Here is a 27,780-nt window from a genome sequence, read left to right as displayed (position 1 = left end):
ACATAGGATGGAATTTGTCAAATGCATTCATGAAAGTTTCCTCTCATAATATGCAGAGGGTCACACACAGTAGAGGGCTACACTTGATCTAGTCTTGGGAAATTGGGAAAGACAAGTGGATGAAGTGTTCATGGATGAGTCTTTGGGGATCCATAACTGTTAGGCTTAAAATAGCTTTGGAGTGAGACAGGGTGGGACTATGCGTTAAAATGTGGAATCACGGCAAGGCCAACTTTAAAGGTACAAGGAAAGAACTAGATCAAGTTAATTGGGGAGAGCTTGTTTTGCAAGTTCATTCAAAAGATTTGTTTGAAGGAGGAGAAATATTAGAAAAATGGGATGTCTTTAAAAGTGTGTTGACAAGAATCCAGAATCTGGATGTACTTGTTAGAGTGAAGAGTCAGATCTGCAAATGTAGGGAAATTTGGATTACAATAGAAATTCAGGCTCTGGGCAAGGGTGAGGAGGCATGGGGTAGGTAGAAGCAACTAGAATCAAAGTGATACCTGGAGGTGTTTTGGGAAAAGAGGAGCAAGCTAAAAAAGGAAATCAGGAGGGCAAAAGGGGATAGGAGATAGCTCTGTCAGATATCATTGAGGATAATCCCAAGAGATTTTATAATTATATAAAGGGAAACCAATGAAAAAGATGGAACACTTGAGGGATCAATGCGGTCAACTCTGGGTAGAGCCTCAGGAGATGGGCAAGGTCCTTAATGAGTATTTCTACTCACTTTACTGTAGAGAAAGATGTGAGGATGCGGAACTTGGGACAGTCAATGGTAATGTCTTGTGAACAGTCAGTAAAATGGTTGAGGAGGTGCTGAAAGTCCTGACGAGTATGAAGGCTGACAAATCATCTGGGCCTGATCAGATATATCCGAGGACACTGTCGAAGTTGGATAGAAAGGGCACACAAAATTACTGAGGACCCTACCACCCCAAATAGCAGCTTTCAGCTACTCCTGTCGGGAAAGATATACAGGAGTGTCAGAGCCAGGACCACCAGGCTGAGAAAACAGCTTCTTCCCAGAGGCAGTGAGACTGCTGAACTACCAAAGGAACTGCTCACACTGACCATTCAAGACTCCAATATTTACTAAAGAATACATTCTTGTTACTTATAATATGAGAGATGATTATGATAAATTTTGCCAAATATGGGAGCCTTATAAGATTTATAAGTATAGACTAATCCAGACCTTCTAATCCAATCCCTCCCTGAAAATGAGGTACTTTCATCAAGAAATATGTTATGGTATTATTAACGTGGTTATAATTATTACGAACCTGTTCTTTCTTTTTTTTCTTTCTGTAGGGGTTAGGGGTGGTGAGAGGTGAGGGGGTGAAAATTGAAAATTATTTAGTATCGATTATGTAATGTTATAGCAAGTCAATTTGAAATGTATGAAGATACTAATAAATAAAATTTTCAAAAAATAACTTATTTTTATATAGAACCATAGAACATTACAACACAGAAACAGGACCTTTTAGCCTTTCTAGTCTGAGCCGAACCATTTTTTTTCTTGCCTAGTTCCACTGACCTGCAGCCAGTCCATAGCCTTCTATACCTCTCCCATCCATGTATCTGTCCAAATTCTTCTTAAATGTTAAAAATGAGCCACATTCACCACTTCAGCTGACAGCTCATTCCACACTCCCACCACTCTGTGTGAAGAATTTCCCTTGATGTTCCCCCAGACTTTTCTCCTTTTACCCTTATTATGAGACCAGAGGACTCCAAAACCCAGCAGCAATAGATATTCACCGACAAATGGTTACTTAAACAAAAGTTACTTTTAATTAGCTTTAAACATGAAAACAGAATCACACTTTAACTCATCACTATTGACTTAATTAACCTAACTTAACCCCCTTCTAATTCTAAGCGCACGTGTATGTAAGATCAGAAAAGTTCTTTGGTTCACAGTCCAATCTCACTTCTCATTCCTCCAAGTTCACTGGTTTCAGGCAATTCTTATACTGTGCTCAGAATTTAACATTTATAAAGTTCACCAGGCTATGGTGCTTGAAAAGTAAATGGTTACTGCTCAGGAAGGTTCTTGTTGGTTTTCAGAGAGAGATTTTGTGGTACGATTGACACCCAGCCGCTTCAATGTCTTGCTGAAGAAACTTGCCACATCAGGGTTCACCAGATGATGACCTCTTTCTTTCAAGTCATCACAGAGTTCCTTCTTGTTTTTCTTATTTCAAGAGACATTAGACAGTCAGTCCTCTCCTCTTGCATGAACCACAAGGGCTTTGACCAGGCTGAACTAAAAACTCACAACCTGTCTTTCAAATGGGGTTTTTCCACAAGCTTTCCAGCTTGTCCTGTTCCAGTCCCAGCTGCTGTTGCTGACTGTAACCCTGTAGAACTGATCTATGTGTCTGTCTGTTTGTCTCTCTCTGAGAGAAAGCCTGTTTTACTCTCTCTGCTTGCAAAACCACATGACTCTCTTAGAACAGCAAGTTCTCTTCCAGACAAAATGCGGCTCTGACAATCTCTTTCATCTGTTGCCTTTTTGTAAACAACAATCCATTAGTGAAGTCTCTTGGGCATTCTCCAACGCTTTTGCAAAAGCTCTGAGGCCCCAACATGTCTAGCATTAGCAGAGCTTCAGTATTTCAAATAAGATCTGTTTTAAAGTGTTTGTATGTGACATACACTAACAAACCTTTCCCAAGTTATCTCCAAAAAACATATCTATATTCTGTCACACCCTTAACCCATGTTCTCTGGTTTGTATCTCAGCTACCCTATGTGGGAAAAACTGCGGACACAAACTCCCCAGGTACAATGAGCAGGGCTCCGTAAACCAACTCTGTCGATGAGGAATTGAGATCTACTTTTGGTTTTGTTCTTATTCCTAGGAGGATCCATGGCAGCTCATCCGCCCTATCAGGTCCCTGGAGGCGAGCCATCAGTGCAGCCTTCATGTGCCTATGGAACCGCTCCACCAGGCCATTCAATTGTGGGTGGTAGGCTATCATGTGGTGGAGCTGCATTACCAGTAGTCACAGCAAAACATCCAAGAGTGCGGAGGTAAACTGTGGGCCTCTGTCGAAGGTGAAGTGTGTGGGTAGGCTGAACCAAGATACCCAGGCAGAAATAAAAGCTCTGGCCACCTAGTGAATCTGTCAATGACTGTTAACAAGTATCTAGAGTGACCCTTGTGACACCGGAAATGGGCCGACAATGCCAACATGCATGTGGTCGAATCTGTGCTGAGGTGGCTGGAAAGGCTGAAGCGGCACCTTCACGTGCCTTTGCACTTCTGCAGATTGGCAGTCCATTCATGTCTTTGCTCAGTACGTGACCTGCTTTTTGAGTCCATGCCATACAAACTTGTTGGCTATCAGGCAGACCATCACACATATTGAAGTGTGGGACAGTCCATGAATGGCATCGAAAATGTAACGTCTCCACGCTGCCGAGACGATAGGGCGAGGCTGACTTGTGGAAATGTCGCACAGGAGAGTGGTGCCTTGTGGCCCAAATGCTACATCCTCAAGTTGCAGGCTCCTGACAGCAGTTCTATAAGTTGGGAGTTTGTCATCCTGGCATAGAGCTTTGGTGAGTGCCAGGTAGTCTACACCCGGAGAGAGGGCATGTACTGCTTGAACGAAGGAGCGGGACAGGGTAACAGCTACCACATTACTCTTACTGGAGATGTGTTTAATCCTGGTTGAACACTCGGATACATAAGATAGGTGGCGTTGCTGGCAGGCTGACCAGGGATCAGCGGTTTGTGGTCAGTAAAAACCGTGAAGTTCCTGCCTTCCAAAAAATAGCACAAGTATCTGACCACTTGTGGATGGACCAGCAATGTCGCCTCACTAGGGCATCTTTGGTCTGCTGGAATGCTACTGTTGTCTCCTTTGTCGACTCGAGTTCTTTGGCATTGCTGGACATGAAGTCAAAGAGGGCTCTCATAATATGAGCTGCAGAGGGTAGAAAGCAACAATAGAAATTGACTATTCTCACAAATTCCTGGAGTCCTTTGATGGTATCGGGCCTCACGAATTTGAGGATGGTTTCCACTTCATTATTGTAGTGGAACAACACCTCGGCTACTGATCTGATGTCTCAAGAACTCGATAGAGGACTGCCTGAATTTGCTCTTGGCGGCAGAGTAAACACAGATGCTGCAGATGCACTTTGTTGGAGTGACTGGTGACAAGTTTGTCATCAAAGTATACAAAAAGGAAGTCCATGCCATACTCCAATTCGTCTACTAGTCACTGGAGTGTTTGTGCAGACATTTTGAGCCTAAAAGGCCTCTTCAAAAATTTGAATAGGCCGACGTGATGGAGTAGTGGCCGGACGGTGAACTCCAGCCCTCTCCAGAAAAGTCGGGAAAAACAAAGGAAAACACAAAGGCACAGAAATAAAAGTTACAGAAAAGTGAGTATAAAGGTGGAAAGAAGATGGCAACAAAAAAAAGAAAAATCGAAAGCAACGGTAAGAAGAGAGGAAGAGAAGACAAAGGAGGAAAAAGGTGAAGGCCTTACCTGTCCGAAGAGGCACGCTGCGGAGAGAGAAACCCGCTCCCTCAGGTCGGTAAATAATGGACTACAAAAATGGCTCGCTGAGCCGAGTAAAAGTGCGCAACCGCGCATGCGCGAGGAATCGCGCATGCGCGATGCGAATGAAAAAAAACACACCGACGGGAGGGGGGACCAGCTGGGGTGTCGATCTCCACAGCCGGCAACGACAGCTGCAGAACACCTGCAGCAAGAAGAGACCACAGAAGACAATAGAAACAAGAAAGAAGAGGAGGAAAGGGCACCAAAGAAACAACAGATGGTCAACCCAGAGGAAGAAGAAGAGGAAGAGTATGGTGAAATAGAAGAAGAAAAGATAGGCAAGGTAAAGGATATACTTGCTCTTATTAAAGGATACATGGAGTCATTTAAAGAATGGCAAACACAGGAATTTAAGGATTTAAGAAAAAGAATAAACAACACAGAAGAGAAAATAAATAAAATGGAGATGACCTTAACAGAAATGGGAAAAAAAATGGACAAGATGGAAGAGCGGGCAGTAGCAGCAGAAATGGAGGTAGAAGACTTAAAAAAGAAATTGGAGAAATCTAATAAAAAAACTAAAGAGACACAAGAACTACTAGCTCAAAAAATAGATACAATGGAAAACCATAACAGAAGAAATAACATAAAGATAGTGGGCCTTAAGGAAGATGAAGAAGGCAAGAATATGAGGGAGTTTATAAAAAAGTGGATCCCTAAGACCCTAGGATGTCCAGAACTACAGCATGAAATGGAAATAGAAAGGGCACCTAGAGTATTGGCCTCTAAACCACAACCACAACAAAAACCAAGATCTATTGTAGTAAAATTCCTAAGATATACTACAAGAGAAAAGGTACTGGAGAAGACAATGGAAAAAGTAAGAGAGGGCCACAAACCACTGGAGTATAAAGGGCAAAAAATCTTCATTTATCCAGATATAAGTTTTGAACTCCTAAAGAAGAGAAAAGAGTTCAATACAGCAAAGGCGATTTTATGGAAGAAAGGGTATAAATTTATACTAAAGCATCCAGCGGTATTGAAAATATTTATTCCAGGACAACAAAACAGACTATTCTCGGATCCAGAAGAAGCACGAAAATTTGCAGAACAATTACAAAAATAGACTGAGGGAGGAAGACGGGTAATGAGAGTTAAAATGATCACGATTGATATGTATGTGGGTAAAGACAAAAATAGACTGAGGGATGAAGATGGGTAATGAGAGTAAAAATGATCACGATTGATATGTATGTGGGTAAAGACAAAAATAGACTGAGGGATGAAGACGGGTAATGAGAGTAAAAATGATCACGATTGATATGTATGCGGGTAAAGAGGTATAAGAGTGAATAGAGACAATGAGCATACATGAATGTATCTGTACTTAGAGGAAAATATAGATAGTATAGACAAGAATTAATAAGGGAAGGTAATGGAATAGAGAGAATAAGGAGGGAATTAAAAGAGTGACCTTTGTGACATATGAAAAGTGAAATCTTTTCTGGGGGAGGCGGGGTGGGAGGAAATAGCGGTCACTGCAAAATCAGTTGACGCTTGCGAGTGGATTCGCAAATCCAAATGGAGAGGGGAGATGTGGTTGTCCGACAAGGGATAAAGGACAACTCAGGAGGTGAAGGGGAGATTGGGGATAAATAAGATAGAAATAGGAGAATAAGGAAAATGTTAGATGTTGTAGGAATGTTGTCTTATAAAGAGTTGAAAATAAGAAAACAGAAATGGAAAAGGAGGAAAGGTAATGATGGAAAAACGGAAAGAGAAGATAAACAAAATATAAAAGGGCTACGCTGAACTATATGTCTTTAAATATTAATGGAATACATAACCAAATTAAAAGGAAGAAACTACCAAATTTAAATGAATAAATGTATTCCATTAGAAAAAATAACATATTGGTTAAGAAATAATATTGAAATATTCGAACAAGTATAGGAGCCTTACATTAAATACAATAGCGAAAACCTACCGGGGACAAACATTACCTAAGTTGATGGAAGGAGAAGGAAAGAAAAGAATGGACTCAGTAGAATTTCTGGTGTAATTTTGTTGAATGACAACATTGTCTGACTGGCTTAATGCAACCTAGATTGTATACCTAAAATGGATGAGAGGGGGGGGGTGGGGGGGTGGTTTGGGAGGAAAGGGGGGGGGGGGGGAGAAAAAGTCACTGTATATGTGTGAAAAAGAAATAGTGTATATCATAGCTAATGTGATTTATGGTGTGAAAAATAAAAAAATTAAAAAGAAAAAAAAGAAATTGAAGGAATATGGAGAAATATTGGGGTACAAGATCAATGCAAATAAAAGTGAAGTGATGCCAATGAGGTCAATTGGGTGTAATTGTGCAGCACGGCCTTGTGGGCCAGAAGGATCTGTTACTGTGCTGTATATCTAAATTTAAAATTAAAATTTAAAATTTTGCTCAAATGCTTTAAATGCTTTGTCATTCCTCTGTCTGAAGGTTCCATCAACCACAGACACTTTGGTCATTAGCATAAAGTTCCTGTTCATATTAGGAAAATGTTAAAAGTGCCAACATCTTTCCAAAAAAAGCCATGAGCAAGCACAGATATTAGACTAAACAAATTTTCAGTTTAAAATTATAGAAGTGCACTTAATAAGAGTCCAAAAATTTTTTTTAAATGATCATGTTTCTTGACAATTTCTATTTCTATTTTAGATTTCCAGCATCTGCAATCTTTTGATTTTCAATCTCTATGCCCGGTGTGGCCAAACTGTGGCTCATGAGCCACTCGCAGCTCTTTGACATGTAATGTGCGGCTCACGGAAATACATTGTCTGAGACAGGAATCGTACAGTGGTAGTTTTAATGAGGGTGGCTTGTGATTGAAAATATTTGGTATGAATACAATACAGTATATATGTACGTAATAGTTGACTCCCTAAATTTTATCCTAAAAATTGGTCCACAAAATTCAACTATTACATGCGTATATATGGTGTGTGTACATTTTGATTGTTGAAACTTGTGGTGATACACCACTAGCCTTCTGTGTACCTGCAGAAGAGCACTGGAAGACAAGGCAACACCTGGCCGGCTGTCAATCAGCCAACCTGAATGGACCAAGCCCCACCCGGTCAGCTGCCAATCACCCTCCGGGATGTAAGCTGAATCCGGCCCCTCGAGGTCAGTCTGAGAGCCAGCACAGCCACACACAGCTAGCTCTGTGGAAGTTTATGTGGAACAAAGCCTGTTGAACAGACTTTATACTTTGTGTCTGCTTTTCTGCTTGATAGCGCATCACAAAACTAATACAAATTTGCAGTTTAAAAACTACATACATGAATAAATATTATTATATACATGTATTTCTTAATATTTATATGAAATTTTTGTAATAAAATGTGCATTTAAGAGTTAAAAAAAAAAAAAAAAAAAAATTTGAATAGGCCAAATGGTGTTATGATGGTGGTCTTGGGCACATCCTTCGGGTATACATGTATCCACACACCAAGTCAATTTTAGAAAATCTCCTGGCCCCATGAAAATTAGCTGTAAAGTTTTGTATATGGGGCACAGGGTGGTGGTCTGCAGTGGTAGCGTCATTGAGATGCATGTAATCCCTGCAAAGTATCCAGCCTCCCATGGCTTTGGGCACCATATGTAGTGGGGAAGCCCACCGGCTATCAGACTTGCATATGATTCCAAGTTCCTTTATCTTGTGGAACTCTTGTTTTACAAGCCGCAACTTGTCATGTGGCAGGTGTTGGGTTCAGGCGTATAGAGGAGGTCCTTGGATGACAATTGGTGTGCGATGCCATGTTTGGGTGTGGCAATGTCTGTAAACTCTGCAAGAAGTTTGGCGAATTTGTTGTTTGAGAATTAAGAGTGACTAGGTGCGAGGTGGGTAGTTTGACTTTTCCATGGTGGAAAGTCTGGAACATTGTGTTCACCAACCTGTGCCCTTTTAAGTCCACCATGAGTGAGTGGGCTCTGAGGAAGTTGGCACCTAGCAATGGCCGGGGCACAGCAGCAAGAATGAGCTTCTATGTGAACTTGTTGTCCCAGATTTCATGGGTATAGTCCATGTGCTGTACGTATGAATCAAACTGTTTTTCACTGCAGTGAGTGTCAGAACCATGCTCCTGGTTCGAGTATCGAAGTCTGAAGGAGGAAGGACACTAACTTCCACACCCGTGTTGACTAGAAATTTGTACTGGGAGAGTTTGTCCCAGATGTAGAGTAGGCTGTTACAGTGGCCAGCCGCCGTAACCATTGTCACGGAGCCATGCTTGTCCAGAGAACATGTACCCTCATCACCGATACCCATGGAGCCTGAGCCTTTGGATGTGACAGCATTAATTTCTGTGGGCCTTTCACTTTGCTGTTTCATGCGCCACAGAATGTCTGCATGGGCAGCCACTGTTCGAGGGTTATCAAAGTCCTCATCAACCAACATGAGGCAGATATCGTCTGGCATATGCTCTAAAAACGACTACTCAAAGATCAGGCAATGGCTATGATCATCTGCCAGTGCCAACATGTCATTCATTAACTCTTAAGGGCTTTGGTCCCCCAGGCCATCAATTAGGGAGGAGGCGTGCAGCTTGCTTGCATCGTGAGAGACCATAAATCCAGAGGAGGGGTTTTAGGGCTTTGTACTTGCCAAGAACTGGTGGGTCCTGAAGGAAATCCACTATTTGACTGGGCGTGTCCTAGTGGAGGGCATGATAATACTTAGTAGCGTCCACTTCTATCTTGTGAATGTGGAACTGCACCTCAGCCTGCCCGAACCAAACTTCAGGTTGAGTGGTCCAAAAGACAAACAGTTTGAGCGAAACCTCTACATTGTCTATGTTGGGTCCAAAATCTGTTTGGGCCTGTTGGGGTCACCAATGTAGCAACTGTGTCGCAGTGTGAATTGAAGAATGAGAAACTGATCAGATGTAGTAGAGTAGAAGTTCAGTACAAGTCATTTACTCAGTCATGCGCAGCTTTTTAAAACCCTGCGCGTTCCAAATGACATCATCACATTGTGATGTCATGACGCCACTCAGAACCTCCCGAACTGGTTTGATTACGCCTCCAGTGAGCCGCTAAAGAAGGTTGTTGTCAGACTGGAGGCCTGTGACTCGTCGTGATCCCACAGGGTTCAGTGCTGGGCTTATTGTTGTTTCAAGTGCAAGTTTATTAAACACTGACTAGCGTATACAGCAAGATGAAACAGTGTTTCTCAGATTTCAGATTTATTATCAGAGTACATATCTCACATCGCATACAATCTTGAGATTTTTTTTCCCTGCAGGAACAGCAGAATTACCACTTATTGGTAGTGCAAAAAATTAAACTGTACAGAGCGTAAACATGTAAACAAAGAAATGTAAACAGATAACAAATGTAAACAAACTGCAATACAAAGAGAACAAAAAGAAAATCAATAAAGTGCACAAGTAAGAGTCCCTCAATGAGTCTCTGATTGAGCTTCTCCTTGAGGAGTCTGATGGTGGAGGGGTAGCAGCTGTTGCTGAACCTGGTGGTGCGAGTCTTGTGGCACCGATACCTCTTTCCTGATGGAAACAGTGAGAACAGAGGGTGGAGAAGGTCTTTGATGATTGCTGCTGCTCTATATCGGCAGCGTTCCCTGTAGATGTACTCAGTGGGGGAGGGTTTTGCCTGTGATGACCTGGGCTGTGTCCACTACCTTTTTCAGGGCTTTTCCCTCAGGGGTATTGATGTTCCCATGCCAGACCATGATGCAGCTGGTCAGCACACTTTTTAACCACACCTCTGTAGAAATTTGCCAGGGTTTCTGATGTCATACCAAACCTCAAAAAACTGCTGAGGAAATGTGCTTTCTTCATGATGCCATTAGAGTGTTGGGTCTAGGAAAGACCTTCTGAGATAGTGATAGAACCTGAATGTGCTCACCCTCTCCACCTTTGATTTCCCCAATGATCACTGGATCGTATACCTTTGGCTTTCCTTTCCTGAAGTCAAAATCAGCTCCTTAGTTTTGGTGGCATCGAGTGCAAGGTTATTGTTGGTGCACCATCCAGTCAAGTTTTCAATCTCAATCCTGTAAACTGACTAATCCCCATCCTTTAAACAACCCACTACTGTGGAATTGTCAGCAAATTTATAGATGGTGTTATTGATGTACTGAACTACACAGTTGAAGGTGTAAAGTGAGTAAAATAGGGGGCTAAGAACACAGCCCTATGGTCTTCTGGTACTGATGGAGATTGTGGCGGAGAAGTTCCTAACAATCTTCACTGATTATGGTCTGGAGGTGAGGAAATCCATGAACTATTTACATAGTGGAAAATCACAAAATTCTCTAGACACTGTGGTTGAAGTAAAAAAAACAAAAATTGCTGGAGAAGCTCAGCAGGTCTAAGGGCAAGGCGGGTAGTTTGGCTTGTGCTTTATAAAGCAAAGGTAAAGATACATAGTCGATGTTAACTCCAAGGTCTTGGAGTTTGGTGATCAGTTTTGAAGGGATAATGGTGTTAAATGTCAAACTAGTTGAAAAAGAGCATGCTGATGAATGCATCTTTGCTCTCCAGGTGTTCCAGGGCTTTGTGTGGAGCCAGTGAGATGGCATCTATCTGTTGTATGATAAGCGAACTGGACCATGGTGCATATGCATTTACACACACAATACATAATAATCACATTTATACATAAAGATAGAATTTTAAATAAATATAGGTAAATATTTTGGGATGGTTACATGGTTTCATCAACCCAGAAATAATTTTCGGCTGTGTTTATATTATATATAAATATGTTAGATCTATACCGTGACAGAGGTGCACCAAAGAAGAGGTACAAGGACTGCCTAAAGAAATCTCTTGGTGCCTGCCACATTGACCACCGCCAGTGGGCTGATATCGCCTCCAACCGTGCATCTTGGCGCCTCACAGTTTGGCTTGCAGCAACCTCCTTTGAAGAAGACCGCAGAGCCCACCTCACTGACAAAAGACAAAGGAGGAAAAACCCAACCCCAACCATCCAATTTTCCCCCGCAACCGCTGCAACCGTGTCTGCCTGTCCCGCATCGGACTTGTCAGCCACAAACGAGCCTGCAGCTGACGTGGACATTACCCCTCCATAAATCTTCGTCCGCGAAGCCAAGCCAAAGAAAAAGAAGAGATATTAAAAATGTAGATGAACATGGCTTGATTAGCAAGTTTGCAGATAACACTAAAGTGTCGGGTATTGCAGATAATGAAGACATTTGCCCAAAATTGCAGCAGGTGAGCAAAGGAATGATGGATTTTTATGCAGAGAAATATGAGATGTTGCAATTTGAGAAGTCTAATATTAGTAGGGATCTGGGGAGTGTTATAGAGCAGAGGGATCTTGGTGTACAGGTACATAGTAACTTGAAAGTGGAGTCACAAGTAGGTTGAATGGTCAAAAGGGTTTTTGTATATTCGGCTTCATCAATATTGGAAGACCATGTAGTAGCTGGAAAAAATGTTGGTGAGGACTCTGCTCAAAGTTCATTGCCCCCCCCCCCACCTTCTCTGTGAAGCAGTCAAGTTTAATTGATTTATTCCATACTTCTCTCCTACCGACTGCAAAAAAATTTGTATGTGCTGTGGCCCCCAGGTGGGGAGGCATATGGCCCCCATTGAGAATGGCTGGTTGATATGCTCTATAAATAACTCCAAAGACAGTGAGTAAGAAATGATAGGCTTTAATACACTTTAGATTGTAGCTGGCCCAATTCCATGTGGTTGAATGAAGAACAGGAGGAAGGTCGACCTTTATGGCCTGGGCACAAAAGGAGTCATCAGTGGGCAGGCCAGCTACCCATACACAGTCATACATACGTATTACCACATTCGCCCCCTCTTTTAGAACAAAACCCCTGCCGGGTTAAAATTCAAGAGGCTCAGCCGGTCGGGTGATCTCCTTTGCCTCAGTGACCTGAGCAGTTCCGCCGGTGGTGTATTGGTCGGATTGATTGCCGGTTGTGTGTCCTGAGACTGGGGAGGGAGGGCAATCTCTGTTGGAGGTGGGGCTTTGTTGTATGTGGGGGCAGTCATGGTGGTCGGAGCAGCTAGAAGGGGGTCTGGATGTGTGGCATAGGGGCCTGGGGTATGTCGCTAACCTATGTGTCCCTGAGGGGGGTGATGGGGGTGTAGGTAGGATCTGGGTTGAATGGATTAGGGAGTGGGTAGGGGTCTCCGGCATGTGCCAGGGTCTCCGGCATGTGCCAGGGTCTCCGGCATGTGCCAGGGACTGTGTCCTCATGGCTGTCAGGGAAAACCACGTAGGCTTACTGAGGGTTGGCATGCAGCAGTTGTACCTATTCAACCAACGGATTGGTCTTATGACCTTGCGCATGTTTCCATAGCAGGATGGGTCCTGAAGATGAGAACCAGGGAGGTAGAGTGGTTCTGGTCGCCGACTTCCTGGGGAAGGAAAACGCATTCATGTGGGGTCATGTTGGTAGCGGTGGATAGGAGGGATCGGATAACATGGAGTGCTTCCGGCAGGACTTCCTGTCAATGGGATACTGCCAGGCCTTTTAAGACAGGAGGACCGCCTTCCACACAGTGGTTTTTTTTCTCTCTCTACCTGGCAGTTCCCCTGGGGTTGCAGCTTGTTGTCCTACTAGTGGCTATGCCTCTAGCCAACAGGTACTAATGATGGAGGGGTTGGGTGGAGAGGCTGCAGGTTTGGGCTGGCTGCCGGGTGGGTGGGGCCGAAAGCTGGTAGTTGTATACTTTTATGGGCGGTTGTGGTCCTCCTGAACTGGCTTTGGAAGTCAAGGCCCAGGAGGATCAGTGCGTAGAGCTGTGGCATAACAAGGAAATGAAAGTTATCATAATGTTTGCACCCCCCCCCCACCCCTGTTAACGGCACAATACAATACCTGCAGATCTCAGCAGATTGGTCCTTTGCAGCCATTGAGATCATGCCGCTCATTGGTCTAACAGAGGGAGAGAGAAAGTTTGTTGGCAGTGTCCAGATGGATGAAGCTCTCTGTGATCCCACTGTCAAACAGGCAGTTAGTTCTTTTCCCGTTTACCTCAATCTCCAACGAGTGGGCAATCAGGTGAGGGCTGCCTTGGCTCAGTATGTCGATGCCAGAACTAGATTATCGTGGGGGGGCAGATTGGTAAGATGGCGACCCCCTTGTTGACCACATAGTCATACCAGGCAAGGAGGAGGAAGAAGAAGCTGAAGTGACGTCGTCCAGGAGGAGGAGGAGGAAGTGGCATCCTCCAGGAGGAGGAGGAGGAAGTGGCATCCTCCAGGAGGAGAAAGTGGTATCCTCCAGGAGGAGGAAGTGGAGGAAGAAGGTAGAAGTGACGTTGTCCAGGAAGGTGGAAGTGACGTCCGGTAAGATAGTGATTCCTGGGTCGCACACATGTTCAAGCCATTCGGAACTGGCAGTGTTGTCTGGGTTGATGGGCCGCCCCTGGAAGTGCACATGGTGCTGCTCAATTGGGAGGGTTTGGACTTTGATGTCCTCTCTTCCTGCACCCCGAGCAGGTGGCTTCCTTCGCTTGATACAGCCGTCAGGGGTGCTTCAGCTGGCTGCAGAAGTAAGACTTGGTGCTCGATGGCGGTGGGGTCATGGAGGACCTGTTTTTACCGGCAGTAATCGACTCAGCGTTATGTTGGGCTGCATCGAGCGTTTTAGCAAACTGGAGGGCTCTCTTCAGAGTCAGCCTGTCCTCCTCAAGCAGTCGCTGACAAATGTAGTCGGACATCATTCCAGACACGCAGGCATCCCGAATCAACTCCTCCACACATTGGTCTGCAGAGACTGAGGTCCAAATGTTGTTCCTGCAGTCTCTCCCCAGGACGTGCAGGTTGTCCATAGACTCACTGGGCAGCTGTTTCCTCAACGCCAGGAGGTATCATGAGTAAACCGTTCACCAGGGGTCAGTAGAGATTGTGGAGTTCAGTCATTGCAGCTGGGTAGGTTGTGCAGTTTCTGATCACCTGGTATGCTTGGCGGCTGAGTCTCACTCACAGGACATTGAGCCTCTTCTCATCCGAGTCCACAAGGTCCACTGCGACTTCCAGAAAGTTTGAGAAGCACTCTATCCACTGGTCGTACTGTTCAGCTCCACGTGTCTGTGGATTGATGTCTAGCCTGTTGGGTTGCAGCAGTTTGTTCATCCCATATGGAAATTAAAGTGATACTTGTCATGATAATGAATATGTATGAGATGTACTTGAATTCATGTGGTATGAGAGAGATAAGAACACAAGCAAGAGAACAAAGGACACTAAGAAGTTTACCTGATAAACTTGTGTTTAATGTTTTATTAACTTCACATTTCGGGCCACAAATGTGACATTGGCGATGAGGATGAAAGAAGCTTGAAGAAAATTAAAGAGTAAACAAGATTACAGAGGATTACAGACAACTTCAAGGTGATAAGAATTTAGGAGGGAGGGGGGAGGGAGAAAAAGTCACTGTAAATGTGTGGAAAAGAAAAAGTGTATATCATGGCTATTGTGATTTATGGTGTGAAAAATAAAAAATTTAAAAAAAAAAAAAAAGGTGATAAGAATTTTCTCTGTGACTCAGTACTTTTGGGCTGGAATATTTCCTCATGGCTGGTGCAAACTGTGACTTTCTAATACATAGTGGAATTGCTCATTTTGACCCGACTGGTGATGCAAGCACTGTAAGTTTGAAGTGGAAGGCATGGCTGGAAGAATTTGAATCCTATGCCGACAGTCATGGCCTATTTCTAGATACCGGTACGGTTGAACAAAAAGTGCAGAGAAGGGCGTTACTTATTTTCACTGCTGGACCTGCAGTCCGGGCAACATTTAAAACACTTTTAAATACTGGAAGAAAGGATGAGTACCGGAAAGCGGTAGATGCATTAAATTCACACTATGTAGTGACACCGAATGCTACATTTCAACGCCATTTGTTTCGGAGAACGAGACAAGAAGATGGCCAGACAATTGCTCAGTACGTGACGAGACTACGCCAGCTAGCTGTTGGATGCAATTACATGCCAGCTGATTTGGACAACCAATTATTGGATCAAGTCGTACAGCACTGTAGATCAGATAAACTCAGAAGATGTCTACTGGAAAGAGGGAGTGAGTTGGAACTCACCGATGCTTTAACCATTGCTGCTGCATTAGAGGCTGTTGAAGGGCAATTTCATACCATGACCCTGAAAGACAACTCAAGCCAGCAAATTAAGAGGCTCTCACATCACCATAATCAGCCAAGATATACGTTGACACAGGACGTGGAGTGTTATCGATGTGGAAACCGAGGTCACTTTGGAAAAGACCCATATTGCCCAGCCAAAGGCAAAGTTTGCAGAATGTGTGGAGGTAAGGACCATTTTGCAAAGAAGTGCAAAAGCAAGTCCAATGCAGACCAGAAGAGGAAGAGTACAACTTCCAAAGACAAAGTCTGGGGGAAAGGAAAGTATCCTGGAAAGAAAGATACCATTCGCCAGATAGACGGTGACGATGATGATACCCAGGAGGAACAGAGTTGTTACCAATTTACGTTGAATGAAGTACATCATGAGAAGGTCCCAGTGATCATTGGTGGAGTGACAGTTCAGGTCATTGTAGACTCAGGCAGTGACAGTAATGTAATTGATCGACATTTATGGGAGAAGTTGAAAAGGAAAAAGATCATCTGTACCTCAAAGAAGTGTTCCAAGAAACTGTATCCATACACAGCAACCAAGCCATTGCAGACCATTGGATGTTTTACTGCAACTGTTAAAGCTGGAGATAAGTACACCGAAGCAGAGTTTATGGTCATAGAAGAGAAGGGAGAACCATTGCTGAGTAGAAGCACAGCGCAAGACCTGGCAATACTTCATATTGGAGCTTGTGTCAATTCAATTCAGTCATACGAGGATATGAAGCAAGAATTCCCCGTAGTCTTCCAAGGAGTAGGAAAGCTGAAAGGTCGACAATTGAAGCTAGCGGTAGATGAAACGGTCAAACCCAAGGCACAACCAATGCGCCGAACTCCGTTTGGACTTCATGGGAAAGTCGAAGCCAAAATTAAAGAATTGATCGAACAAGACATTATTGAACCGGTGGAACATTCGACACAATGGGTCAGTCCCGTAGTGATTGTGCCCAAACCAAAGGGTGACATAAGACTATGTGTAGACATGAGAATGGCCAATGAAGCTATAATTAGAGAACGACATCCTATACCAACAGTGGAGGAAATACTTCAAGAACTAACTACCAGTAAGATATTCTCAAAAATTGATCTGAAATGGGGCTATCATCAATTAGAGCTGGATCCAGGTTCCCAAGATGTAACTACATTTGTGACTCACTGTGGATTGTATCGTTACAAGAGACTATAATTTGGAATTAATGCAGCTTCGGAGATCTACCAGTATGAAATCCATCGAGTGATTCAAGGCATTCCTGGAGTTGCCAACATTTCTGACGACGTCATAGTCTTTTTTTTTTTAATTTTTTATTTTTCACACCATAAATCACAATAGCCATGATATACACTTTTTCTTTTTCACACATTTACAGTGACTTTTTCTCCCCCCCCTCCCTCCTCCCAAGCCACCCCCCCACCCCCCCCTCTCATCCATTTTAGGTAGACAATCTAGGTTGCATTAATTCAGTCATACAATGTTGTCATTCAACAAAAATACACCAGAAATTCTACAGAGTCCATTCTTTTCTTTCCTTCTCCTTCCATCAACTTAGGTAATGTTTGTCCCCGGTAGGTTTTCGCTATTGTATTTAATGTAAGGCTCCCATACTTGTTCGAATATTTCAATATTATTTCTTAAACTATATGTTATTTTTTCTATGGAATACATTTATTCATTTCTATATATCATTGTTGTATTTTCAAATTATCTTCCAATTTCCAGGTTGACATAATACATTTTTTTGCTACGGCTAGGGCTATCTTAACAAATCTTTTTTGTGCATCTTCCAAGTCAATTCCAAATTCTTTATTTTTTATGTTACTTAGGAGAAAGATCTCTGGATTCTTTGGTATATTGTTTTCTGTTATTTTATTTAATATCTGATTGAGATCATCCCAAAATTTTTCTACTCTCTCACATGTCCAGATTGCATGAATTGTTGTTCCCCTTTCTTTTTTACATCGAAAACATCTATCAGATACTGTTGGGTCCCATTTATTTAACTTTTGCGGTGTAATGTATAGTCTGTGTAACCAATTATATTGTATCATACGCAGCCTCGTATTTATTGTATTTCTCATCATTCCAGAACATAATTTCTCCCATGTTTCCTTTTTTATCTTTATATTTAAATCTTGTTCCCATTTTTGTTTAGTTTTACCATTTGTTTCCTCATTCTCCTTTTCTTGCAGTTTAATATACATATTTGTTATAAATCTTTTGATTAACATTGTATCTGTAATCACATATTCAAGGTTACTTCCCTCTGGTAAACTCAAATTGCTTCCTAATTTATCTTTCAAGTAGGATCTCAGTTGGTAATATGCCAGCGCTGTATCTCCAGTTATATTGTACTTATCTCTCATTTGTTCAAAGGATAAGAATCTACTTCCTGAAAAACAATTTTCTATTCTTTTAATCCCTTTTTTTTCCCATTTTCTAAAGGAAAGGTTGTCTATTGTAAAAGGGAGTAGCTTATTTTGCGTCAATATTAGCTTTGGTAATTGATAATTTGTTTTATTTCTTTCTACATGAATCTTCTTCCATATATTGAGGAGATGGTGTAATACTGGAGAAGTTCTATGTTGTACCAATTTTTCGTCCCATTTATATAATATGTGTTCAGGTATCTTTTCCCCTATTTTATCTAATTCTAATCTCGTCCAGTCTGGTTTTTCCCTTGTTTGATAAAAATCTGATAGGTACCTTAATTGTGCGGCTCTATAATAATTTTTGAAGTTTGGCAATTGTAAGCCTCCTTGTTTATACCATTCTGTTAATTTATCTAGTGCTATCCTCGGTTTCCCCCCTCTCCATAAAAATTTCCTTATTATTTTCTTTAACTCTTTGAAGAATTTTTCTGTCAGATGTATTGGCAATGCCTGAAATAAGTATAGTATCCTTGGAAAAATGTTCATTTTAATACAGTTTATTGCCTCCAAACTCGAAAACCTTCCGACAGGCCTCTCGGACCGAATCATGTCCATGCGACTCCCACTTCAAAACAAGCGTCACATCACCCTCATCAGTGTCTATGCTCCAACCCTCCAGGCGGAACCAGCAGAAAAGAACAAGTTCTACACCGACCTACGCAACCTCATCCAACGTACCCCTACAGCCGACAAGGTTGTCATCCTGGGCGACTTCAACGCTCGTGTCGGCAAAGACTCAGAAACCTGGCCAGGAATCCTGGGCAAGCATGGCGTCAGCAAGTGCAACGACAATGGGCGCCTCCTGTTGGAGCTCTGCGCAGAACAGCGACTTGTCATTACAAACACCCTTTTTCAGCAGAGGGACAGCCTTAAGACCACCTGGATGCATCCCCGATCCAAACACTGGCACCTCCTGGACTACATCCTGGTGCGAGAAAGTGACAAACAAGATGTGCTCCACACCAGGGTCATGCCTAGCGCGGAATGCCACACTGACCACCGGCTGGTTCGCTGCAAGCTCAACCTTCACTTCAAGCCAAAGCCCAGGAACAATAAAGCCCCCAGAAAGAGGTTCAATGTTGGAAACCTGCAGTCAGACGAAGCGAGAGGAAACTTCCAGGCAAACCTCAAAGCAAAGCTCGACGTTGCAACCCGCCTCACGGACCCGTCCCCTGAAACCCTCTGGGATCAGTTGAAGACTACCATACTGCAATCCACTGAAGAGGTACTGGGCTTCTCCTCCAGGAAAAACAAGGACTGGTTTGACGAAAACAGCCAGGAAATCCAGGAGCTGCTGGCAAAGAAGCGAGCTGCCCACCAGGCTCACCTTACAAAGCCGTCCTGTCCAGAGAAGAAACAAGCCTTCCGTCGCGCATGCAGCCATCTTCAGCGCAAACTCCGGGAGATCCAAAATGAGTGGTGGACTAGCCTCGCCAAACGAACCCAGCTCAGCGCGGACATTGGCGACTTCAGGGGTTTCTACGAGGCTCTAAAGGCTGTGTACGGCCCCTCACACCAAGCCCAAAGCCCGCTGCGCAGCTCAGACGGCAAAGACTTCCTCAGCGACAAGATCTCCATCCTCAACCGATGGTCAGAACACTTCCAATCTCTTTTCAGTGCCAACCGCTCAGTCCAAGATTCCGCCCTGCTCCAGCTCCCTCAACAGCCCCTAAGGCTAGAGCTGGATGAGGTTCCCACCCTGGATGAGACATATAAGGCAATCGAACAACTGAAAAGTGGCAAAGCAGCAGGTATGGATGGAATCCCCCCAGAAGTCTGGAATGCTGGCGGCAAAACTCTGCATGCCAAACTGCATGAGTTTTTCAAGCTTTGTTGGGACCAAGGTAAACTGCCTCAGGATCTTCGTGATGCCACCATCATCACCCTGTACAAAAACAAAGGCGAGAAATCAGACTGCTCAAACTACAGGGGAATCACGTTGCTCTCCATTGCAGGCAAAATCTTCGCTAGGATTCTACTAAATAGAATAATACCTAGTGTCGCCGAGAATATTCTCCCAGAATCACAGTGCGGCTTTCGCGCAAACAGAGGAACCACTGACATGGTCTTTGCCCTCAGACAGCTCCAAGAAAAGTGCAGAGAACAAAACAAAGGACTCTACATCACCTTTGTTGACCTCACCAAAGCCTTCGACACCGTGAGCAGGAAAGGGCTTTGGCAAATACTAGAGCGCATCGGATGTCCCCCAAAGTTCCTCAACATGATTATCCAACTGCTCGAAAACCAACAAGGTCGGGTCAGATACAGAAATGAGCTCTCTGAACCCTTCTCCATTAACAATGGCGTGAAGCAAGGCTGTGTTCTCGCACCAACCCTCTTTTCAATCTTCTTCAGCATGATGCTGAACCAAGCCATGAAAGACCCCAACAATGAAGACGCTGTTTACATCCGGTACCGCACGGATGGCAGTCTCTTCAATCTGAGGCGCCTGCAAGCTCACACCAAGACACAAGAGAAACTTGTCCGTGAACTACTCTTTGCAGATGATGCCGCTTTAGTTGCCCATTCAGAGCCAGCTCTTCAGCGCTTGACGTCCTGCTTTGCGGAAACTGCCAAAATGTTTGGCCTGGAAGTCAGCCTGAAGAAAACTGAGGTCCTCCATCAGCCAGCTCCCCACCATGACTACCAGCCCCCCCACATCTCCATCGGGCACACAAAACTCAAAACGGTCAACCAGTTTACCTATCTCGGCTGCACCATTTCATCAGATGCAAGGATCGACAATGAGATAGACAACAGACTCGCCAAGGCAAATAGTGCCTTTGGAAGACTACACAAAAGAGTCTGGAAAAACAACCAACTGAAAAACCTCACAAAGATAAGCGTATACAGAGCCGTTGTCATACCCACACTACTGTTCGGCTCCGAATCATGGGTCCTCTACCGGCACCACCTACGGCTCCTAGAACGCTTCCACCAGCGTTGTCTCCGCTCCATCCTCAACATCCATTGGAGCGCTTACACCCAAGCGTCGAAGTACTCGAGATGGCAGAGGTCGACAGCATCGAGTCCACGCTGCTGAAGATCCAGCTGCGCTGGATGGGTCACGTCTCCAGAATGGAGGACCATCGCCTTCCCAAGATCGTGTTATATGGCGAGCTCTCCACTGGCCACCGTGACAGAGGTGCACCAAAGAAAAGGTACAAGGACTGCCTAAAGAAATCTCTTGGTGCCTGCCACATTGACCACCGCCAGTGGGCTGATAACGCCTCAAACCGTGCATCTTGGCGCCTCACAGTTTGGCGGGCAGCAACCTCCTTTGAAGAAGACCGCAGAGCCCACCTCACTGACAAAAGGCAAAGGAGGAAAAACCCAACACCCAACCCCAACCAACCAATTTTCCCTTGCAACCGCTGCAATCGTGTCTGCCTGTCCCGCATCGGACTTGTCAGCCACAAACGAGCCTGCAGCTGACGTGGACTTTTTACCCCCTCCATAAATCTTCGTCCGCGAAGCCAAGCCAAAGATCCTTCCTATCAGTGTTAGTGGTAGCTCTTTCCAATGCTCTATATCGTCCTGTAATTTTTTCATTAGTGGCTTGTAATTGAGTTTATATAATTGGCCTAGATTTTTGTTTATTTGTACACCTAGGTATCTTATTGCCTGCGTTTGCCATCTGAATGGGGATTCCTTCTTAAATTTTGAGAAATCCGCGTTATTCATAGGCATTGCTTCACTTTTATTTACGTTTATCTTGTATCCCGACACTTCTCCATATTCCTTCAATTTCTTATATAGTTCTTTTATTGATAGTTCTGGTTCTGTTAAGTACACTATCACATCATCCGCAAATAGACTAATTTTATATTCCCTGTCTTTTATTTATATTCCTTTTATATTATTATCTATTCTTATCGATTCTGCTAGTGGTTCTATAGCTAGCGCAAACAATAATGGTGATAGTGGGCATCCCTGCCGCGTTGACCTGCTTAAGTTAAATTGCTTTTGACGACGTCATAGTCCATGCACCAACGAAGGAAGAGCATGACAAACGGTTGAGGCGTGTACTATCTAGACTACAGGAGGCAGGCCTTACTGTGAATGGAAACAAGTGCCAGTTTGGTGTGTCAGAAATGGACTTCATGGGAGACAGACTTACACGGGAAGGACTAAACCCTGCAGAGGCCAAGGTGAAAGCTATTGCAGAGGCACGTGCACCTCAGAACGCAACAGAGGTGAGGAGTTTCCTGGGATTGGTTAATTTTTGTGCAAAGTTCATTCCTAATTTCGCTACAGTGGCAGAACCACTAAGGAAACTAACCAGGAAAGGTGTACCATTTCATTTTGGATCTGAGCAGAAGAAAGCGTTCACAGCGCTGAAGCAAAGCCTGACATATGCAAAAACTCTTGGATATTACGATCCGCCGGCATCAACCAAAGTCATAGCAGATGCCAGCCCGGTTGGTTTAGGAGCCGTGTTGGTCCAGATGCATGATGGAGGACCAAGAATCATTGCCTATGCCAGCAGATCGTTATCAGATGTGGAAAGAAGATACTCTCAGACAGAGAAAGAAGCACTTGGACTTGTATGGGCCTGTGAGAGGTTCCATGCATATTTATACGGCATTGAATTTGAACTCATCACAGATCATAAGCCATTAGAGGTGATCTATGCACCTAGATCCAAACCATGTGCCAGAATAGAGAGATGGGTACTCAGACTACAACCCTACAAATATAAAGTAATCTACATTGCAGGGAAAGCAAACATTGCTGATCCGCTGTCCAGATTGGTGAAGGTTGGAGGTCCACAATCCAAGTCAGAATTGGGAACAGAAACAGAGAGCTTTGTACGCTTCATAGCTATTCAGTCGACACCGAAAGCTGTGACTACGAAGGAGGTCGAGAGAGAATCCGAACCTGATCCAGAACTCATGGAAGTAAGAGAATGCATACAGAGTGGACAATGGGACAAGTGTACTCACAAGGCTTACATTCCCATTAGAGACGAACTTTGTTGCATCGGACAGTGTGTATTAAGAGGTTGCAGATTGGTGATTCCGCAAAGATTGAGACCGAAGATCATATCCTTAGCACATGAAGGACACCTAGGTATTGTTGGTACCAAGCAAAACCTCAGAACCAAGGTATGGTGGCCAAGTTGTGATAAAGACGCCAAGAAATTTGTCAAAACTTGTCACGGATGTCAAATCACAAGTAGGAGTAATCCGCCAGAACCGATCCGGAGTACGCAACTTCCGACAGGACCATGGATCGACGTAGCTGTTGATTTTCTTGGACCTTTACCAACAGGTGAATCAATTATGGTAGTGATAGATTACTACAGCAGATACTATGAGTACGTGGTGTTGAAGTCCACAACCACTGAAAAAACAATACAAGCGTTAGCAGAGATATTCGCAAGATATGGATTACCTGTTACATTATACTCTGACAATGGTCCACAATTCATTTCAGAGACATTTGCGGAATACATGAGGACCACAGGTATCCACCATCATAAAGTAACTCCGAAATGGCCGCAAACCAATGGAGAAGTAGTGAGACAAAATCAGTCCATTGAAAAACGATTGAGGATTGCACACGCAGAAGGACAAAATTGGCGAGAAGCATTGCTATCTTATGTGGCTGTCTATCAAGCAACGCCTCATGCAACCACTGGAAAAAGTCCTGCAGAAGCATTTTTTGGGAGAAAAATCCGCACAAAAATGCCAGAAATAAAGGAAATCCAAGACGATCAGGAGATGAGGGACCACGATGCTGAAAAGAAAGGTGCAGCAAAGCTGTACACAGATTCGAAACGTGGAGCCAAGTACTCAGACATCATGCCAGGAGATAATGTTCTAGTGAGGCATGAAACTGGTGGTAAGCTAGACACACCTTATTACCATCAACCCTATACTGTTGTATCCAGAAGTGGCAGTATGGTGACAGTCAAGTCTCCGACTGGAGTCCTGTATAAGAGAAATGTCTCAGGTGTAAAAAGGTACCAGTCCAGAGATACATCGAGCGAAGAGGTTGAAAGGCCAATACGAGATGCTGAAACTGAGAGACCTGATGATGTTCTAGAGGCAGTTACCAGCACTCCTGATGAAGTGACTAGAGCGCCAGAAACACCCGAAGCCGTGGCGAGCAGTATTTCCGACGCCGAGAGTGAACAACCGAGAAGCGACGACAATATCGCAGGCAGGCCGAAACGAAACCGGAAAGTGCCCAAACGATACGAAGACTTTGTGCCATAGTTTTGATAAGAACTTTGGGACAGTATTTTAATCCTATATCATAAAGTGCATGTATGAATGCTGTAGGAAGTAAACTTTATGTAGTGAGTTATAGTATTACCATTAATTACGATGTTTGTAAGTTTCCGAGAGATATTGGTAAGTGAAGGTAAAGTTTATTTCTGATTAAAGGAGGGATGTCATGATAATGAATATGTATGAGATGTACCGGAAGTCACGTGGTATGAGAGAGATAAGAACACAAGCAAGAGAACAAAGGAAACCGGAGAATAAAAAGACACTAAGAAGTTTACCTGATAAACTTGTGTTTAATGTTTTATTAACTTCACATTTCGGGCCACAAATGTGACAATACTCTCTATCAATAACTCCAAAGACAGTGAGTGAGAAACAATAGGCTTTAATGCACTTTAGATTGTAGCTGGTCTGATTCCATGTGCTTGAAAGAAGGACAGGGGGAGGAAGACTGACCTTAATGGCCGGGTCACAAAGGGAGGAATTACTAAGGAGCGAGTCATCACCACACTGTGCTATAAGGAATATGTTGTCAAGGTGAGGATCTATGAGGATGTTGTCAGGTGTTGGGGGCCTGAGCTACAAGGAGGATGTGAGCAAGCTAGGGCTCTATTCCTTTGAGCACATGAGGATGGGAGATGATCTCATAATCATAAAATGTAAAATGAATAGATTGGATGAACACACAGAGTCTGTTGTTCAGAGTTGGGGAATTGCTAACCAAAAGATGTTGGCTTCAGGCGAGGGGGAAGAGATTTAATAGGAACCTGAAAGATAAAGTTTTTTTTTTACACAAAGGGTGGTAGATGTATGGAATGGGCTACTGGAGGCAGGTACTATTGTCATGTTTCAGGAAAACTTGGACAGAGTCATAGGAGAGGTTTAGAGGCATTTGGGCCAAACACATGTAAGTGGGACTGGGTATGGGCAAGTTTGGCAGAAGGATCTGTCTCCGAGCGGTATCTAGAAATCCCTTTATATTTTAAACAGGACCACAAACCAATGGGTTGGTTGAGATGGGTCTGGTATTATAGGCTCTCTAAGGAAGATGCATTTTCTCGTCCTTTAAAAGCAGTGCTCGGTTTGTGCTTTAATTTTGGGAGGGTCATCGAGAAGCCATACCTTTCCTGCTTGCCTCCCATGCAGATTTCCTGGCCCAACTGTTCTCTTAAAGGGTCCATTATGCCACGAGGCATGGTATGAATAATGGCTATTGCGAGGATGGAGCATTGGGAACCGGTTTTATTTGGACAATGATCTTGAGCCTACTTTTGTACATTTTAATTGGTGGCCTGGTGTTTTTTGCAGAAATGTGATAAAGGAGGCACATTTAAACTCATGGTCATGCCCCTGATCAGTGACCGACCGCTATCTCGGCTGCAGTAATTTAAAAACAAAAACACACGGCGGCTTCTTGTCCGTTGCCTCAATGAATCATCACGGGTGAGGGGAGGAAAGGTCTTCCCTCAACTTTCTCCTCCCCTCCCCTTTCTCCTCCCCTCCCCTTTCTCCTCCCCTCCCCTTTCTCCTCCCCTCCCCTTTCTCCTCCCCTCCACTTTCTATTCCCCTCCACTTTCTCCTCCCCACCACTTTCCCCTCCCCTCCCCTCAACTTTCCCCTCCCCTCAACTTTCCCCTCCCCTCCACTTTCTCCTCCCCTCCCCTCCCCTTTCCCCTCCCCTCCACTTTCCCCTCCCCTCCACTCCACTTTCCCCTCCCCTCCACTTTCCCCTCCCCTCCACTTTCTCCTCCCCTCCCCTCCACTTTCTCCTCCCCTCCACTTTCTCCTCCCCTCCACTTTCCCCTCCCCTCCCCTCCACTTTCAACTCAACTCCCCTCCACTTTCCCCTCCCCTCCACTTTCCCCTCCCCTCCACTTTCCCCTCCCCTCCACTTTCTCCTCCCCTCCCCTCCACTTTCTCCTCCCCTCCCCTCCACTTTCTCCTCCCCTCCACTTTCCCCTCCCCTCCACTCCACTTTCCCCTCCCCTCCCCTTTCAACTCAACTCCCCTCACTTTCTCCTCCCCTCCCCTCCACTTTCCCCTCCCCTCCACTTTCCCCTCCCCTCCACTTTCCCCTCCCCTCCACTTTCCCCTCCCCTCCACTTTCTCCTCCCCTCCCCTCCACTTTCCCCTCCCCTCCACTTTCCCCTCCCCTCCACTTTCAACTCAACTCCCCTCCACTTTCCCCTCCCCTCCACTTTCTCCTCCCCTCCACTTTCCCCTCCCCTCCACTTTCCCCTCCCCTCCACTTTCCCCTCCCCTCCACTTTCCCCTCCCCTCCACTTTCCCCTCCCCTCCACTTTCCCCTCCCCTCCACTTTCTCCTCCCCTCCCCTCCACTTTCTCCTCCCCTCCACTTTCCCCTCCCCTCCCCTCCACTCCCCTCCCCTCCACTCCCCTCCACTCCACTTTCCCCTCCCCTCCCCTTTCAACTCAACTCCCCTCACTTTCTCCTCCCCTCCCCTCCACTTTCCCCTCCCCTCCACTTTCCCCTCCCCTCCACTTTCCCCTCCCCTCCACTTTCCCCTCCCCTCCACTTTCTCCTCCCCTCCACTTTCTCCTCCCCTGCACTTTCTCCTCCCCTGCACTTTCTCCTCCCCTCCACTTTCCCCTCCCCTCCCCTCCCCTCCATTTTCCCCTCCCCTCCACTTTCTCCTCCCCTCCCCTTTCTCCTCTCCTCCCCTCCACTTTCCCCTCCCCTCCCCTTTCTCCTCCCCTCCCCTTTCCCGTCCCCTCCCCGTTCCCCTCCCCTCCCCTTTCTCCTCCCCTCCCCTTTCTCCTCCCCTCCCCTCCCCGTTCCCCTCCCCGTTCCCCTCCCCTCCCCGTTCCCCTCCCCTCCCCTTTCTCCTCCCCTCCCCGTTCCCCTCCCCTCCCCTTTCCCCTCCCCTCCCCTTTCCCCTCCCCTCCCCTTTCCCCTCCCCTCCCCGTTCTCCTCCCCTCCCCGTTCCCCTCCCCTTTCTCCTCCCCTCCCCGTTCCCCTCCCCTCCCCGTTCCCCTCCCCTCCCCGTTCCCCTCCCCTCCCCTTTCCCCTCCCCTCCCCTTTCCCCTCCCCTTTCCCCTCCCCCCTCCCCGTTCCCCTCCCCTCCCCGTTCCCCTCCCCTCCCCGTTCCCCTCCCCTCCCCTCCCCGTTCCCCTCCCCTCCCCGTTCCCCTCCCCTCCCCTCTCCCCTCCCCTCCCCTCCCCACTCGCTCTCGCTCCTTTTTTTGTCCCGCGGCGTTCGTTCCTCCGACGTCGCCATTGGCCCTGACCTGAGCCAATGAGCCAGGGCCGTGCGCGCATGCTCCAAGCGCCGGTGCCTGGTGCCGTTCCCCTTCTGGCCGATCGGCGCGTGCAGTGACTCTGCCTGTTCTGAGTTTTACTTTGAGCCGACTCGCTTTTTTAAATCAGGTGAAGTTTATGTCGCACTGGGGGACCCCCCCCCCCCCCGCACAATCCATTC

General features: G+C 45.2%; 1 protein-coding gene across 5 annotated transcripts in view; it reads left to right on the top strand.

Moving 5' to 3' along the window:
* Window positions 1–27,780, top strand: part of ola1 (Obg-like ATPase 1) — a 270,802-nt gene that overhangs the window by 32,393 nt on the left and 210,629 nt on the right. Inside the window, exon 1 of one of the 5 annotated variants that reach the window (XM_069935752.1) lies at window positions 27,553–27,728. The exons of the other annotated variants lie outside the window; for them this stretch is intronic. The gene's annotated coding sequence lies outside the window, so the exon portion shown is untranslated. Of the gene's footprint in view, window positions 1–27,552; window positions 27,729–27,780 lie in introns of those variants that run through there. 5 annotated transcript variants of the gene reach the window in all.

Source organism: Narcine bancroftii, chromosome 4 (assembly GCF_036971445.1).
Source record: "Narcine bancroftii isolate sNarBan1 chromosome 4, sNarBan1.hap1, whole genome shotgun sequence".
NCBI classification, from domain to species: Eukaryota; Metazoa; Chordata; class Chondrichthyes; order Torpediniformes; family Narcinidae; genus Narcine; species Narcine bancroftii.
The sequence above is the reverse complement of the archived record's forward strand: the minus strand, read 5'-3'. Positions and strand labels throughout refer to the sequence as shown.